A 19,128-nucleotide genomic window follows, 5' to 3' on the forward strand; every position below is an offset into this window, starting at 1 on the left:
GCTTGTTGGGGCAAACAGAATCACAGTCTCGCCACTTGCTCTCATCTGCACAAACGGAGTATAACACCTGCATAGAATAAGCCCATCAAATTCTGTTCAGCGTTAGACAATTTCTGATTGCGTTATCCCTGTTTTGAGTTACAGTAATAGTTTAATCAGAGAGACCTTCATCTTGCCAAGCAATCGCTACCCAGTGGATTGTCAGTTATTTGTTGCCTCTATTTGTGTTTCCGAAAATTTGTGATTTATTTGTCAACACGCTTAACTTGTATTGTTTGTCCTATTTTACGATCTATAAACTTCCGACATTTTGGTTTATTAGAGATCAGTCCTGTATTGTTATATTAATCAACGATGAATAATTGAGTACAATAATGACAAGGCCACCACTTCATCAAATTATTTTAGCATTGAAGTACAGTTAGATTCTGATAAAAGTGTAACCTCTAATGCAGGCTAACAACAATAAACACTGTCAAAGGGCAAAATTAATGTAGCAGACGCGTGGACAGGGTAGACAAGTGGAAGACTTTCTGCTACCATACAACTATCTGTGTAAATAGTATCCCAGTTGTTTCTCAGTTTATTTAATTCTTCAATTAGACTCTTAATACTCGCACCCATTGCGGATTCCTTTGATTGAAGCAAAGCCTTAAGGACTGTTTTTACAGCTGATAGTTCGTAACACACTGAAGACCTCAGGACAAGCTGAAATGATTTCAAATTCTTCTCAATGCATTTTAGTTCAGCACATGCCTCTGCAGTCAAATTGAAGCTAATAAAAGGTTCCCTAAATTTTGTCATTCTGGCTAATGCTTAGCAAATGCATGCGTGGCATCTGTCCATGCAGACTATGTCATTTATGAAATATGGTAAAGGTGCGATCCGATATAATGTTTTAAAACTAGTCATCTGTGCTGAGGACAATGAAAGAATTACACTGAAGATCCAAAATCCTCGTACACCTGCCTAATATAGTAAAGGGGCCACCACGAGCATGCAGAAGTGCCGCATCACGACGTGGCATGGCCTCCAATCAAGTCTGAATTGGTGCTGCAGGGAACCGACACCATGGATTCTGCAGGGCTGTCCATAAACCCGTACGAATACGAGGGGTTGTAGATCGTTCCTGAACAGCACGTTGCAAGGTATCCCAGATTTGCTCAACAATGTTCAGGAGTGGGGAGTTTGGTGGCCAGTGGTTGTGTTTCAACTCAGAAGAGTGTTCCTGGAACGACTCTGTAGCAATTGTGTAAGTGTGGAGTGTTGCACTGTCATGCTGGAATTTCCCAAGTCGGTCGGAATGCACAATGGACATTAATGGATGTAGGTGATCAGACAGGATGCTTACGTACGTGTCACCTGTAGAGACGTATTTAGACATATCAGAGGTCAAATATCACTCATACTGCACACCCCCTACACCATTACAGAGCCTAGATTCAACAGTCCCCTGCTGCCATGCATTATCTATGGATTCATGAGACTGTCTCCATCCCCTTTCACGTCCATCCCCTCGATAAAATTTGAAACGAGACTCGTCCGACCAGGTATCGTGTTGCCAGTCATCAACAGTAAAATGTCGGTATTGACGAACAGAGGCGAGGCGTAAAAGTTTTTGTCGTGCAATTGTTAAGGGTACAATAGTGACCCGTCCTCTCCGAAAGCCCATATAGAAGATATTTTGTTGAATGATACGCACGGTGACGTTGAAATTTGCTGCAGTTTGTGAAAGGGTGGACTTCTGTTACGTAGAACGATTCTCTTGAGTCGTCGTTGGTCCCGTTCCTGCAGGATCTTTTTCCGTCTGCAGCGATGTCGGAGATATGATGTTTTACCGGATTCCTGATATTCACAGTACACTCGTGAAATGGGCGTACGGGAAAATACCCACTTCACCGTTACCTCAGGGATTCTGTGTCTCATCGGCTGTGTGCCAACTGTAACACAAGCTTTAAACTCACTTAAATCTTGATAACCGATCTTGTAGCACCAGTAACCGATCTAACAACTGCGCCAGAGACTTGTCGTTTTATATATGCGTTTATGACCGCAGTACCGTATTCTGCCTGTTAACATATCTCTGCATTCTAGCTCTCCGCAGCATGGACACCACAATGATTTAATGAATAAACACCGCAAGGGATAAAAGTTTCCAACGAATTTCTTAAAACATGTTTGCTTTATAGATGCCACTAATGTATCTCTCATTGTCATAACTCTTCCCTTTACAGTGAGAGAACAGCCAACCATAACGTTTCTACTCATCGCAAATCATTTTAGCGATTGGCTGACAGTCTTCTGTTCACAACCGACAGAGTGCAGTCTAATTCTACATTCATTTACTTAATCAAGGGCAATCTATCGTAGTATAAAAACATAAAGCCCTGCTTCTGTTTAGTCAGGAGTCTGATCTACCATAACAGAATATAATTTATTACCCCAAGAGTATAATATTTATTACGTCTTGCATCCTAAAATATAAGTGTAGGGTTCCGCGGTTCGCGTCACAGTCAATAAACTGTTTCCGGGTCTGTATTTTTTTTATTTTGCTAAGTTGGCAAGTAATACACTCCGAGGGAGGTCACTTGCAATAGGGGTCGAATCGACGGAATTTTTACACACAGGCAATGCGGTCATGGTGCCAGAAGAATTTTACTGACTTTAAAACAATTTGGCGAATAAAGTAGCCAACTTATTAATTTCCCACGGTCGGGCTTCATAGTCACCCAGAGCTTTTTAAAGGACATCATGTTCTCCATTGGCTGTATAGATTATTGGTTTCGAAACTGCAGTTTCGGTCTTTGGGTCTTTTTCAAAAGAGTTTGCTCCAGTACGTGTCAGACTTTAAAATGTACGTATGTACATACCATCTCCAAAAATAAGCCTTTTTATTGTAGATATAAATCGGGTGAATGAGAAGCTGTGTGTGTTATGAAATGATGTAAATTCGGTGAAATATACCAATGGTAACATTATTTACGTGAATCACTAAAAATCAGTATTCTAACACATTGTTGATAAAGCGTGTGGGAGCAGAAAAGGATGACACGTGTACGTGTAAGAGGATTCTAAAGTGTGGCATAAGCTGAAGCAAAATTTTTTCCAGTGTCACTTTAAAAGGGCCAAAGGCCGAAATTGTATTATGAGATATATATTTTCTACAGTCGGCGGCGAATATGACATCTCTTAAAAACATCTCCACCTATTTCAATAAATTCGTTCTGGATATCGTGTGACAGAAGATGAACCATGCGTTTGTCTCCTTGTTACGACACTTCAGTATATCTTATATGCTCTTTCAAACTGGATCTTCGCCAAAACTCTAAGACGCCCTAGAAGATGCCATTTCGACGACCTCCGACTAAGTGCGCGTCATATCTCAGACTAGACCTCTTTCCGCGAGAAAAATAGTCGCTTCGGGTATGTGTTGTAACAGTTCGACCGAATGCGGATCTTCTCTTGCTGTGTTTCGGTCAAATTATTGTTCTGACTGAACTACTAATGAGCGAATTCTTCAATTAGCTTGATTCCATGTACGACGTTTTATGATCGCACTTTTTCATGTTCATTCGCTTTTTTTAAATATCTTCCATCCGCTTTCTAATTCCCAGCTGCTGCTGTGGGACAAATCAGAATTAGACATTCGTCCATCGTGAAAACAATAGGCAAGCAAAGCAGTAAAATATATCTTTTACTCCGAACAAAGAAATCCCTTTTTATTTCAAAAAAAAAATCTACTCAAACGAATTTGGAGGCATAAAGTTTGTTAGTTGTGTAGTACCGCTACAGTCGTCTTTATAATAGAGTCTTTGCGGGACATGCACAACAGTTGCTAGATTTTTCATGATGACTAACTCTACTCCAGTAGTACTTCACAAATCCATCACAAGGATAAAATCGTAGTCACGACCTGGGTTTCAGGAAGCAAATACCATCTTCAGGGGATACAAAAAAACAAGGGAAACCAAGAGAGAAACTAAAGAAAATTAATGAACTTCAGCATGTGAACATCAGGCCATACGTTGATTGCATATGAAAAAATTATACAAGTCATGTAAAAAACCCAGCAAATTTGTGAAGTGGCAAGTGAAATCCTGTGCGAGTGAGACATGACAAGGTTCAACCAATACGAGACCGGATAAATAGGACCTAACCGAAAGAACCATGAAACTTAAGGACTTTTTCCCAGCCTCATTGAACCTATGAACTAACTGCGATCGCCTAGCCATGTGGCATGGGGTTAAGAGAGTAAAATGGAGGGATAAATGTCATAGAAATCCATTTTGTGAACCTCAGAAGTAGCTTACCAAGTAAGTGCCCAGTCCACTGCTTGTCATCCACGCCTAGGAAAACCCGATATAGGTCTTCGTTATAATTTCATAACCTCAAGTTGGTTCATAGGTTACGTTAATAGATTTTCTAAGGCCGCGTTAGTCCAGTGTGGTTCTGGTTGACTCAAAGAAACTTTCCATGCGTCACATGCATGGAATATCACATGATTGTTGATAAATTAGCTTAATTTCTTGTTTTTTTGTTTTACATCACTGGTACTATTTTCTCTTTCTCTATCAATTTGTGGCCTGATGTTCATAACTCTATGGATCTGTATAATCATCGTCATCATCATTGAAGACTGATTATGCCTTTCAGCGTTCGGTCTGGAGCATAGTCCTCCTTATAAAATCCATCCCCTATTCAGTGCTAACATTGGTGCCTCTTCTGATGTTAAGTCTATTACTTCAAAATCATTCTTAACCCATTAAGTCACAAATTAATTTTTTTTAAATTGAATTTTTTATTCCTTAATTATAATGTAGATAGTGTATGAGCCCCAATAAGTACAAAAATAGCCAAAGAATATTTATACATGTGGATATAATGGCCGTCCTCAAAATAGGACACTGGGATCTAACAGTATCGTACAGCATACTAAACTGTATTCTAGTCTCAACTATTTATTTCTTGTGAAATGGTACAATCCACTTCACACACACTATTACACAGCATTTAACACAGCATGTTTTTATTTCCCGTTCCATTTAGCTATTACACATCTTCTTTTGTCAATCATATGACCAATTCCATAAAACCTGATGTCTGGTATCACTCTCAACTGGCTTGATGGGTATTCCATTGGACGTCTAATATTCGGTCTTCCAGTGTCCAATTTCAGGTATGTAACTGTGACAGCACGTCTGAAATCCCATAAATCCTGTCCATTTTTCCCATGTACTAGTCTGTAGAAGAGTCAGACATTTATGATGGCCATTTCCAGCAAACGTGTAATAGGACCCAGCACCATTTTTTCTCTCTAATTACCGTTGCATATTTTCCAACTAACCAGTCATGGTGGTCAACAACTCCTATGTACGCGTTATACGACTTCAAAACGGCTGGTTGTTGCACTTGCGTCTTCTTACTTGCTTGTCCACTTTACTTCGTAGCTGCTCCCAAAGGTTCAATTTGGTCAAAATCTGTATCAATTGTAGCGCATCTGTTGTCGTGCCATCTAACAAATAAGACTTCACCACTCCTGTCGAATGTCTTTCTCAGTTCGTTGTTGCTCAGTAGCAGACAGTCACCGACTCGATTCTCTCTGACAGTCCCAGTTACTCGAAAACCCAAATTTGTCAGATGAATCAGAATATCTCTACGAGTGAAGAAATTGTCATAGTACACACAACGATTCTCGGGTTTTTCAATGCAGTCCAACATGTTTAGGGCTTCCCTTGATCCCAATAGTAGGTCATCCCTTGCAGTATCTTCTGGACCCTTTCCACAGTATAAGTCAAATTTTAAACAGTATGTACTTGCTCCACAAAGAGACCACAACTTATAGCCAAATCTAATAGGCTAGCCTCGGATAAACTGTCCATCTGGAACTGTAATATTTACTAATGGGTAAGATATTTATTTATTTATGCATTTATTTTACCTGGCAAGATTAGGGCCTTCAGGCCCTCTCTTACACCTAACCAGGCATACTCAGATTGAACGAGTTACAGTTACTAAATAACATTAAGAACATTTAACGTATTATGCAGTATTGATGTCAAACGAAAAAACTTTGAGATTATAACAGTAGTACAATGATAGTTATAACAATAAAAATAATTATAACAATCAACGATAATAATGATAATAATAATGATAATAGTAATAATAATAATAATAATAATAGTGACTAAGTATATGAAAGTAAACATACATTTCTTTTGTGAGTGTCAGTTAGTTGGGAATTTTCTCGTTATATTCTTGCAGCTTGTGAGTTATTCTCATCGAGCAGAGACATAAGACGATTGAATGGGGTGAAAGAGATATATAAGAGGTAGATAGGTTTGAAGAAGAGAAAAAGAATGGTAAAATTCGAAGCTGTGATGGAGAGAAGAAAGAAAGCGATGTTAGGGGCACAACAATGGTGGCTATACCGTCCCTAATATGTAAGTTTTGAGTTCCCTCTTGAATGTTGAGTAGTTCTGGATAAGACGCAGATCACAGGGGAGTGCGTTCCATAGTCGTATGGCTGAGATGGAGAATGACACGGAGAAAGATTTTGTGTTATGTAAAGGTACAGCCAAGATGATAGACGTATCCGATCTGGTATTGCGATTGTGGAATGATGATAGATGTTTAATGTGAGAAGATAAGTATTGAGGGCACCAGTGGCTAAGAAATCGATGAAGTAAGCACATCGTGTGGAGATCGCGTGCCTTATGTGGGCGTATCCAACCTAGCTGGGAGTATGAAGGACTGATATGATCATACAACCGAATATTGCACACGTATCTGACGCAAGCATTCATCACTAGCTCGAGGCATCTAGAATTTTCACTATTCGTGCCGTGTTGAACTACATCGCAGTAGTAAAGATTAGGCAAGACTAGTGTTTGGACTAATTTTTGTTTAACATGGGTTGGAAATATTTTTCTAAATTTTTGAATTGCATGTAGGGAAGAGAGCGATTTCCGGCAAGCTGTGACTGTTTGTTCTTCCCAGTTTAGGTGTTCATCCAAGATTATTCCAAGGTCTTTTACTGTTTTTTGGTATGGTAGTTGGGTACCATTGAGGAGTATTTTAGGGACCGTTTCGCGAAAGTACCGGCTGATTAACTTTGGATGAGATATAAGTGTGACCTGGGATTTCTTGGGGTTTAGTTTCAGACCTAGGTTCTGTGCCCATCGAGAAACAGAGCAAAGATCTGCGTTCATACTCGCTACTGCGCCAGCAATGTTTTTGGGGCTTGCACTTATGTACAGTTGGATGTCGTCAGCATATAGATGGTAGCTGCAGGAGTGAATCACTGAAGAAATATCATTAATATACAGTGAGAAGAGTAGTGGACCAAGGACGGAGCCTTGGGGAACTCCAGAGTGCACGCTTTTCCATGATGACTTTTCCGACCCACAAACGACTTGTTGACTTCTGTTTTTGAGGTAGCTGTCGAACCAGTGTATTGCGCTGATTGAGAAATTCAGCTGTTTCATTTTAATTAGTAATATATCGAAGTCAACTGTGTCAAAAGCCTTGCTAAAGTCAAGCAGTGTTAGGATAGTAGCTTCACGTCTGTCCATAGCATGTTTAATGTCATCAGTTACTTTGATTAATGCAGTTGCTGTACTATGGTGCTTTCGAAAGCCTGACTGATATTCGTCATGGATGTTGTGAGTTTTGAGGTAATCCGTCAGCTGTTCATGGACGATGTATTCTAGGGCTTTAGATATTGCAGGTAGTATGCTGATCGGCCTGTAGTCACCTGGCGACTTAGGGTTGTCAGTCTTGGGTATAGGCTGGATTAAACTTTGCTTCCACTCAGTAGGATATATACTACTGACAAGAGACAGGTTGAAGATGTCTGTGATAACTGGAATAATAGTGGCTACGACGTTTTTAATCATGCCAATGCTCACTCCATCATTTCCTACTGCCTCGGAAGAGATTCTCATAATTGCCTTGTGTACTGTGCCGGTAGTGACATGTTTTAGGAAAAACTTGTCTCTCAAGAGATTGATATCTTGGGGCTGGTAATTTGTCGCTGCGTGGCAGATTACAGCTGTTGAGAAGAAATCGTTTAATTCTTCTGCAGACGCTTGATAAACAGCGTCGTATCTTCGCTTCCCTATACCGAAACTGCGCAGCTTTTTCCACAGTGCAGCAGGTTTTGATATGCCGCATACGACAGAGCGGGCATGTCTGATTTTGGCATTTCTCACGCTTTGCTTCGTTCTGTTTCGGAGTTTCCTATAAGCTTCGTACGCCTCGGGAGTTGGGTTACGCTTGAAGGCCCTGTGTGCAGCATCACGTTTATTCATTAACTGGCGTAATGCAGTGGTGAGCCATGGAGCAGGAGCTCTCTTTACCTTGACAGTGCGTTGAGGAGCATGTTTATCATACAGTGCAATAATTTTGCTACATAATTGCCGAATTTTTCCGTCTAAAGTCGGTTCATTGCTTATATCATGCCAAGGGATGTCTGAGCAATCCTTTTGAAGAGCGTCGTGGTTAACATTTTTTAAGTTTCTGTAGGTTACCAGGTGAGATTTTTTTTTGGTAGTATGCACTGAGTAATTTAAGAATATCACGTCATGAGCAGAGAGTCCCGGAGCGGATGTCTGATTGGCGCGGATTATTTTATCTGGTCGCTTTGTTGCTATTATATCTATGAGTGTGTGGCTGTGTGACGTGTAGTGAGTTGGGTCCAGCGGTGTTAAACTCATATCATTGGAGTGGAACAGTCGCCTTAGTTTTTCGGCAGAGGGAGATTTTAACTGTAAGTCGATGTTTGTGTCGCCCATAATGATTATGTGTTCATACTGTGTCACGAGTGAGGACAGGGCAGACTGAAAGGAGGACATGGCACCGACGTTTGGAGGTTTATAGATTACTCCAATTAGCAGTTTCTGATTTGATGTATTTACTTCGAAAAACAAGAACTCTGCTTCTCCTTCGCCCTTTGCATCCGATGTGCATAGTACAGTAGGTGTCAGATCAGAGCGAACATAGGCACCCACACCACCCCCGCGTCGTGTTTCACGATCTGCCCTTAGGAGAGAGTAACCAGCGATTCGGATAGCGTCGGAAGAAATGTTTGGTTTCAACCAAGTTTCAGAGACGAGGATAATGTGGAACAGCGATTGGCAGAACAGGTCACAGAACTCGTCGAAGTGAGCCGTTAGCGACTGCGCGTTCGCGTGGGCCACGAAGAGCCCGCCGCCGGAACCGGTCCGTCCCATTGTGGCCGCCTGTAGGACCGAGCGCGCTCCGTTTACCTGCTGGCCGGAAGAGGGACAAAAGCTGGATTTCGCGGGGGAAGACATGTTTACAGGTGTCCAAGGTCGTGACTGACTCAAGCGTCTGTGAACTAAAGGTGAAAAACACGCTGGAAGTATCGGAGAAGGGAGCGAAAAGAAAGATGGAAAGTGGCAGTAGTGGTTACGAAAAAGATAATAGTAGTAGTAGTAGTAGTAGTGGCGAAGATGAAAATAACAGATATAGAAAGGCGGTTGTAAGGAGATTCCTGTTAATGGAGAATGTTAATTCCCATTTAACTGACAATATGAGTATACATGAGCACTTACAATAGACAAATAAAGAAACAATATTTATGTGAAATAATTGACTGATTTTAAATAGAGTACTTATGGTACTTATAGAAATAACGGAGCTATATTTAAGCTAAAACATGAAAAGAAAGAATAAAAATTAACTTATATTAGACAGATTACAATATGAGACTTTGTGTCTCGCGAGATTTCGCTCAGTCTTTCAGTTCGAACATGTTCGTCACCGTTTTCCTCCCTCCTTCCGTCTTGACTACGATCCTGCCGTCCTGGGTCCATACATTTTGAAGGCCGAACTGTGTGATCGCAGCGTTCAAAACTTTTAGTCTTTCGCGCGTCAGATCTTCCCTCAGGGTAACCCCACTCTTGGCGAGTTTTCTTTTCTGAGCAAACACTTCAGCTCTTTTCCGGTACGGCACAAATTTAATTATTATAGGCCTGGGTTCCGTGGCTCCTGGTATCCTGCGCCCAACACGATGGCTTCTGTCAATATCGGCCACGTCGATCTGCACGCCAAGTTTCTCACGCACGAGGCTAATGGCCAGGTCGTCGGTGTTTTCGCGATCGTTTTCAGCTACCCCGAACAAGCGCAAGCTGTTCCTTCGCTGATACTGCTCAATTTCATCGGTGGCAGCAGACAGTTTAGCTTCTAGCTCGGCGGCTTTTTTTTTCTTGTGCGGCCAAGGACTTTCTAAGAGACTGGATTTCGGTGCTGTTGCGCCCGACAGACTCTTGCAGTTTGTCCATGACCGCGGCCGTCACAGAGTCCGTGATGGATTGGACGATTACGTCTAGCGTGTCTTTGCTGTGCAGCGCCGCACTCACCTGGGACCGGACGAGCTCCCCGATGTCGGGAAGCGGGGCCTCACCTGCCGCCGGAGACCGGGCGCCCGCGCTGCCTGCGCCCCTGTAGCCTCGCCTGCTGCCGCTTACTCGTGCTCTTCCCATTTTTCACTCACTTATCACTTATCACTTATCACTAATCGACGGAGAACAATACACCACGGCAAGTAACACTTGTTTAGTCAGATGCACACGTTGTGGACTGTCGCACTTCTCTGTAACACCTTCAATGAGCGGAAAAACTCGCGAGCCGAAGAAACGCGCGTCACTCAGTGGCCGCCATGTTAATTCGATATTCATAAATATACTTACATAATACACTGTAAATTTCAAATTAACTTCGTATCCTGTAATTTATATTTAAAAGAGGGATCGTTACTTACCTCAGCAACAAAATCTGATACAATTACCACGTTCTAAAAAGGAAATACATCAGCAGTAGCAGAGTTTCGTATTGGAACGTGCAGCAATACAAATAAAAACAACTCCCATTGTCCTATTTAGAGTACACCAAATTTTATAACAATGGAAAACAATGAATATAACTCCAATTGAGCTAACAATGCAAGTAGTTTAAAAGACACATTGTTGACTATAAATAATCGAAAAAAGATCCTTGCCACATATTTCAAATATTACTAAATTGTCGGTAAAGTAAACACCTGTAATAACGAAATGTGTGCCATAGTATTCAATAATCAATTAATGGTAGGATTTATTGCTTTTAATTTCCTCTAAGCATACATTTGTTATAAAAAGCATCAACAAATGACGTAGAACAGTAATAGATGCAAATTAATAATTTATTGTGTATTTGTTAATAAATATATGCTGTGTCCTCAAAATAGGACACTGGTAATTAATGGATGAACCGAATCCAGGTACCTTCTCCTTGGTCTACCCCGACTCCTCCTACCCTCTACTGCTGAACCCATGAGTCTCTTGGGTAAACTCGCCTCTCCCATGCGTGTAACATGACCCCACCATATAAGCCTGTTCGCCCTTACTGCTACATCTATAGAGTTCATTCCCAGTTTTTCTTTGATTTCCTCATTGTGGACACCCTCCTGCCATTGTTCCCATCTACTAGTACCTGCAATCATCCTAGCTACTTTCATATCCGTAACCTCAACCTTATTGATAAAGTAACCTGAATCCACCGAGCTATCGCTCCTATACAACAAAGTTGGTCGAAAGATTGAACGGTGCACAGATAACTTAGTCTTGGTACAGACTTCCTTCTTGCAGAAGAGAGTATATCGTAGCTGAGCGCTCACTGCATGAGCTTTGCTACACCTCGCTTTCAGTTTTTTCCCTATGTTGCCATCCTGTGAGAATATGCATCCAAAGTAATTGAAACCGTCCACCTGTTATAACTTTGTTCCTCCTATTTGGTACCCAATCCGTTTGTGTCTCTTTCCCACTGACATTACTTTTGTTTTGGAGATGCTAATTTCATACCACAGTCTGATCTAGCTCTGAAATATTACTTTGCTAACTTTCAATAGAATCTGCCATCACAACTAAGTCATCCGCATATGCGAAACTGCTTATTTTGTGTTCCCCTATATTAATCTCACCCAGACAGTCGGATCCGTGTAATATTAATTAATTTAACATAGTACCCCTCTTAGTTCCCACTGTTTTCTTTGCCTTCTGGAGACGGGATTTACATCCAGTAATCCGGGTCGTGTGTACTATTTTATAAAATAGAAAATGGTCAAATAGTATTAGAGCGGATTTATTCATCACGGTAAAGTATGTTTGTTCAGATCCCGGCCTAGGAGTTGCTTCTGTCTCTAAACTGCGGAAACAGTTTATTTCATTCCACAAATCGAAACCAGGATATAAAACGTCCGTTCCTGGAACTGCCGCTTACTGTTATACCATCACTCGCTGTTTTGTGTGAACCCCGCAGTGCTAATGCCATCCTTACTGTTGCCTCTTTTATTGATCGACATGGTTAACCTTTGCACCACCGATGCTGCAGACGCTTCTAAAGAACATCTTTCTTTTATGACAACTTCTGAAAATTCTGAAAAACGGCACAAATTTTTGGAAGAGAAGTTCGTTCTTAAGTACCTACACCGCAACAACGTTAATTAGAGAAAAGCGAAACTGCCTGACTAACGACGTGTCTTGCCTATGAAAGTCCTGATCGCGTTTACTATGAATTAAGAAAGCCTCAACCTCACCTCCAAGTCCTTCTGATTCTCCCGACTTTACTCATTTAGAGAGTGACTCAAGAGGCAATTGTGTCCGTCCCTTTTTCGCAGCATTGTCTTTTGCGGTCTTAGGCTTTCGTTTTTGATAACATGCTTTTTCCGCTCTCATCATTCCTTTCAATCATAATGAAACTCTCAGAACTGGGAGACGCAACCATACAGTAACCTAACTTGCTACACCGACACAAAATCACGGAGAGCATAGTTTAGGCTATTCACTTCGACCGATTTCTTAGCTTTGGTTATGAGTAACGACAAGCCATAGTGTAAAACAAATTTTGATTGTCAACACTCGCAGGAATTCGGCGTGTTTTGGGTTGTAAGCGTTGCCTGTTCCTGTCGCTGGGTCTCTACATTACTCAATAATTGAGCATAACTGACAGTAGCTCAGTTCGTTGGCCACCTTCTCAGATAAACGAAAGTGAAAGTGCAAATCGTTTTAAAATTATGTAAGCATTTTGTCTACAATACGACCCGATGCTCTGAACCGTTTATAAGTGACGGAAAGAAGGAAATACCAAATATAACAGTTGTACATGTTAATTGCGTAATTGCGGTTTTACAGAGAGTACTCTGCTACATTGGCTCCTTACTTAGCTTGCATTTATCGCGAATCTCTTGCCCAACGTAAGGTCCCGGGCGACTGGAAAAATGCGCAGGTGACGCCTGTATATAAGAAGGGTAGAAGGACGGATCCTCAAAATTACAGACCAATATCCTTAACATAGGTTTGTTGCAGGATTCTCGAACATATTCTCAGTTCGAATTCCTTGAGACAGAGAAGTTGCCGTCCATGTATGACCACAGCTTTAGAAAGCATCGCTCCTGCGAAACGCAACTCGCCCTTTTTTTTCGCATATCTTGCGAACCATGGATGAAGGGTATCAGACGGATGCCATATTCCTTGACTTCCGGAAAGCGTTTGACTCGGTGCCCCACTGCAGACTCCTAACTAAGGTACGAGCATATGAGATTGGTTCCCAGGTATGTGAGTGGCTGGAAGACTTCTTAAGTAATAGAACCCAGTAACTTGTCCTCGATGGTGAATGTTCATCAGAGGTGAGGGTATCATCTGAAGTGCCCCAGGGAAGTGTGGTAGGTCCGCTGTTGTTTTCAGTCTACATAAATGATCTTTTGGATAGGGTGAAAACCTATGTGCGGCTGTTTGCTGATGATGCTGTGGTGTGCTGAAAGGTGTCGTTGTTGAGTGACTGTAGGGGGATACAAGATGACTTGGACAGGATTTGTAATTGGTGTAAAGAATTGCAGGTAACTCTAAATATAGATAAATGTAAATTAATGCAAGTGAATAGGAAAAAGAATGCTGTAACGTTTGAATACTCCATTTGTAGTGTAGCGCTTGACAATGTCACATCGATTAAATATTTGGTCATAACGTTGCCGAGCGATATGAAGTGGGACAAGCATGTGACGGCAGTTGTGGGGAAGGCGGATAGTCGTCTTCGGCTCATTGGTAGAATTTTGCGAAGATGTGTTTCATCTGTAAAAGGCTCATAAAACGCTAATACGACCTATTCTTGAGTACTGCTCGAGCGTTTGGGATCCCTATCAGGTCGGATTGAGGGAGGACATAGAAGCAATTCTGAGACGGGCTGCTAGATATGTTAATGGTAGGTTTGCTCATCACGCGAGTGTTACGGAAATGCTTCAGGAAATCAGGTAGGAGTCTCTAGAGGAAAGGATGCGTTCTTTTCGTGAATCGCTGCTGAGGAAATTTAGAGAACCAGCATTTGAGGCTGACTGCAGTACAATTTTACTACCACCAACTCACATTTTGCAGAAAGACCACAAAGATAAGATAAGAGAGATTAGTGCTCGTACAGAGGCATACAGGCTGTCATTTTTCCCTCGTTCTGTTTGGGAGTGGAACAGGGAGAGAAGATGCTAGTTATGGTACGAGGTACTCTCCGCCACGCACCGTATGGTGGATTGCGGAGTATGTATGTAGATATAGATGTAGATGTATTTAAAACTTTTGTCGGGAGGATCAATTAGCAACAACTGAACACAAAATTCGTTTCACGAGACTTAATTATTTTACTAATAAATATGCATGAATACAAACTTTATTATCATGTGAAGCTAGTGAAAATGGTAGTCAAATTATCAAATCAAGAGCTGGAGCTCAGTCAGTATCCGAAATCATAGCTTGACATGGCGCATGAAATTATAAAACTCTTGCATGGATACTCGTACATATTTTGTGACATTAATGTTCGATACAGCAGAAATAAGAACTTATTTGATAATTGGAACATGGTTCTTACATCGATTTAAATATTTTCCTCATACTTACGTTGAGTGTGGATGGTACTCCGTAGGTTGAGTTGTGGTGATGATGGGCCGGTGGGCCCAGAGACGCACTACTGAGTGAAAGAAATGTATTATTCAGGTTTTTTTTTTAAGTATACGTTATAGCGCTAGTAATGTGAGGCTGATGATGCATCAGCCAGTATCGTCTCACTGTGGCTGCCTCTACCCTGGTGAGGAATGTTTGTATAGCACCCCTCGATTCAGGTCCGGCCGAACGGCTGACGGCAGCCCAACAGTAGCCCACAATCTTGATGTCAGCGGCGTTCCCCTACGTCTGCTGCGATGGCGTTCCTCTATGGAACGGCTGGTCTTGGCAACTCAGGGCTCCACGCTTTCACTGTGGGTGCGGGTGGAGGCTGCCATACAAGGGACACGACCCACACACATTGTTGTGGTTGGCAGGAGAGCCAACCGTGTTCCTAAAGGAGGCAGAAATGCACGCATTTTAGCTCACGCAGGCTGGCGTGAGGTCCGTAACATGACAAGGGCATTAGAATTGAGAAAAACGGACATAGCTGGTGGAATACTTAACTTTAATCCCATAATAACGAACGTCGCTCTTGCCATTACGTGATTTACAATATCAATAGAAACTAATCATGGTGCCTTGCTAGGTCGTAGCAAATAACGTAGCTGAAGGCTATGCTAACTATCGTCACGGCAAATGAGAGCGTAGAAGACAGTAAAGCATCGCTAGCAAAGTCGGCTGTACAACTGGGGCGAGTGCTAGGAAGTCTCTCTAGACCTGCCGTGTGGAGGCGCTCGGTCTGCAATCACTGATAGTAGCGACACGCGGGTCCGACGTATACTAACGGACCGCGGCCGATTTAAAGGCTACCACCTAGCAAGAGTGGTGTCTGGCGGTGACACCACATTCCTCCCCCGCAAATCGGCGTACGGTTTTGGCATAAGGCTTTCGCCCGCCGTGGGGAGGACCGCATGTTGACGTATGGGACGAGGTGGGGAGCCTAACAACAGGCGAGGCTGTGCCATCCGCACCCTGCCATTCGGACCGAGGGGAGCTAGGAATCGCCTGAAAACCTGCTCCAGCGTGCACGCCAACATGCGGTGTATGCGCTCGTAGAGAGACAGTAGTGGCCGAAGGGTCGACCTCCATCGGGCCGGGCCACCCGACGGCCGAAGACGACATATGGTCCGAAGCGGGCAAGAGTTCCATGTCGGAGGACAGCTGGTCACGGGAAGCGATCGGCGGCGCGTGACCCAGGGAGGCGCCCGGCGGTTGCAGCGACGTGTCCACTGCGGGCGTCGCCGGCGGGAGAACAGGTGGCGGCGGCGGCGGCGAAGGCGGGTCGCCATGGGGCAAAATGGAAGGCAGCGTCGGTAAAACCTGGGGCTGAGGCGAGCCAGTAGATGGGTCCCCGCGGCGCTGACCGGACGGCACCGTCGCTGAAAGCACACGGCGAGTGGCAGATCCCGTGCGACGACAGAGGCACAGCTGATTGAGATGCCGACGCAACTCACCAGATGCCCCCAAAACCAGATACATAGCGCGTCCGAGGCAGCGAAGAATGCGCTCTTCGAGCCAATGCCTTAAACCTCGGTAGTGGCGATAGTAGACAACGTTGCCTGGAGCAAAAGCAGGTGTCTGCCGCTGCACAGGAACCTGATGCGGCGGATGTAGCAAAGACATCAAGGTTCGATGACGACGACCGTTGAGTAACTCAGCCGGCGAGCGACCACCTCGGGGCTGAGAGCGATACGAGGACAAAAAGAGCAATAACGCGTCCTCCCGAGAATGCGACTCTTTCAACTTCCACAGCTGTGACTTGAAAGTCCTAACCAATCGTTCAGCAGCACCGTTTGACTGTGGCGAAAACGGCACGGACGTCAGATGTTGAATACCATTGGCCTTGCAGAATGACTGAAATTCTACAGACATGAATTGTGGGCCATTGTCGTAAACAATAATCTGTGGAAGGCCTTCAATGCAAAAGATAGCAGATAACGCTTGGATGGTGGCAGATAACGTCGTGGAAGACATCCGGACAATAAAAGGAAAATTACTGAATGAATCTACCACAACCAACCTTCGAGCATTCCAGACTGGACCAGCAAAATCGATGTGTAAGCGTTGCCAAGGGTAAGTGGCTTTTGGCCATGCAAAGAATTTCCGCGGTGGTGCTGATTGTTGTTCGGCACACTCCATGCGAGAAGAGCACATATTCGTAATCGCGGCATCGATTCCGAACCAAGAACAGTACTGACGAGCAAGTTGTTTCGTTCTCATTATACCCCAATGTCCTTGGTGGAGAAGCTGTAAGACAGAGGACTGTAACGGACGCGATACCACGACCCTGGACTGATCAGTATCAGAACGCAACAGCAAAACACCACGTCGTACAAAAATCTCTCCTTGTGAGCAAACAATCGGCGACCCAACGGGTCCCCGATCCGTGAATTTGACAAGGACCATTGCGTAGCAACAAAACGCAGAACGGGAGCAAGGACAGAGTCGGCAGCTGTGGCTGTAGCTACACGACGAAAATCAAACGGAAACGATTCGACCACGTCATCGGTTTCCTCATCCATGAACATGCAAGCAAGTTCGGAAGAATCGAATGCCCTATCCTCAGCAACAGGCAAGCGGGACAACGCATCGGCGTTTCCGTGCTTAGCAGTGGACCGATACAAAATATCGTAGTGGTACTGCAAGAGGAAAATAGACCAGAGAATGAATTTCTGCGCTGTACGTGGAGGTACAGGCTTGGTCGGATGAAAAAGCGATGTCAATGGTTTGTGGTCTGTGATTATGGTAAAGTGACACACTACAAATGGAGTATTCAAACTTTACAGCATTCTTTTTCCTATTCACTTGCATTAATTTACATTTATCTATATTTAGAGTTACCTGCAATTCTTTACACCAATTACAAATCCTGTCCAAGTCATCTTGTATCCTCCTACAAGAAATCATGAAACTTTGTAACACCAAATACGAGAGCCAATGCTTCTTTCTCGATCTGTGAATAATTTCTTTGCGCAGACGAAAGCAATTTGGACGCAAAGTCAATAGTGCGTTCGTGCGATCTATCTTTGTGCGCAAGCACAGCACCGATCTCGAAATCCGATGCATCCACCTTCAACAACAGGGGCTTCCGGGGATCGAATGGCGTAAGGCAGTATTGGGCAGCAACGCTGATTTCAAATGGTGAAAGGCGCGTTCGCATTCCGGCGTCCACACGAACGGAACACCTTTACGGCATAAGCGCTGAAGCGGAGCAGAAATTGAAGAGGCGTGTGGTATATAATGGTTATAATACGTAATGTTTCCCAGCACACTCTGTAGCTGCTTCAAATTCTGCGGCGAAGGCAAGTCTTGTATGGCACTAAGGTGCGTTGGATTGGGATGTATGCCTTGGGCATTGAGTACATGTCCCAAGTATGGCAAGTCCCGAGCAAACAACACACATTTTTCCTTCCGCCAGCGAAGACCATTTTGTCGCAAGACCTGAAGTAATGATCTGAGATTGGCCAAATGTTCTTCTTCCGTCTTTCCAGAGATCACAGTATCGTCTAGATAGTTTGCTGCTGTAGGGACCGACGCACAAACAGTTTGTAGATATTGCTGAAACATTGCAAGGGCGGATGCACACCCAAATGGCAGTCGTTTGAATCGATACAAACCAAGATGCGTGTTAACCACCAAAACGCTCTGGGATTCTTCGTCCACCGGTATTTGCAAGTACGCATCTGCGAGGTCCAACTTCGAAAAATATTTACCCGGGCACAGTTTGTCAAAAAGACCTTCCGGACGGGGTAAAGGAAAAGTTGCAATCAATAGCTGTGAATTCACTGTTGCCTTGAAGTCCACACAGTCTCAATTTTCCGGAAGGCTTTGGCAAAATTACTAAGGGTGATGCCCAGAGAGTAGCCTGCACACGTTCAATTAGACCTTGTGATTCCAAATCTTGTGATGTTTTGCGACCTCATCACACAATGCGTTGGGAACATTGCGCGCTCTGAAAAATTTCGGTTCCGCGTTTACTTTCAGTTCCAAATGTGCTTTATAGTTCTTAGCGCAACCGAGGCCCAGTGCAAAAATGTCCGCAAATTCTTCACATAGACGAGAAACACTGTCTGAAGGCACAGTCTGGTTCACTGATAGGACCTGAATTACTATAGACAAGTTAAACAACTGAAATAAA

This window comes from Schistocerca gregaria, chromosome 2, assembly GCF_023897955.1.
Source record: "Schistocerca gregaria isolate iqSchGreg1 chromosome 2, iqSchGreg1.2, whole genome shotgun sequence".
Taxonomy (NCBI): Eukaryota; Metazoa; Arthropoda; class Insecta; order Orthoptera; family Acrididae; genus Schistocerca; species Schistocerca gregaria.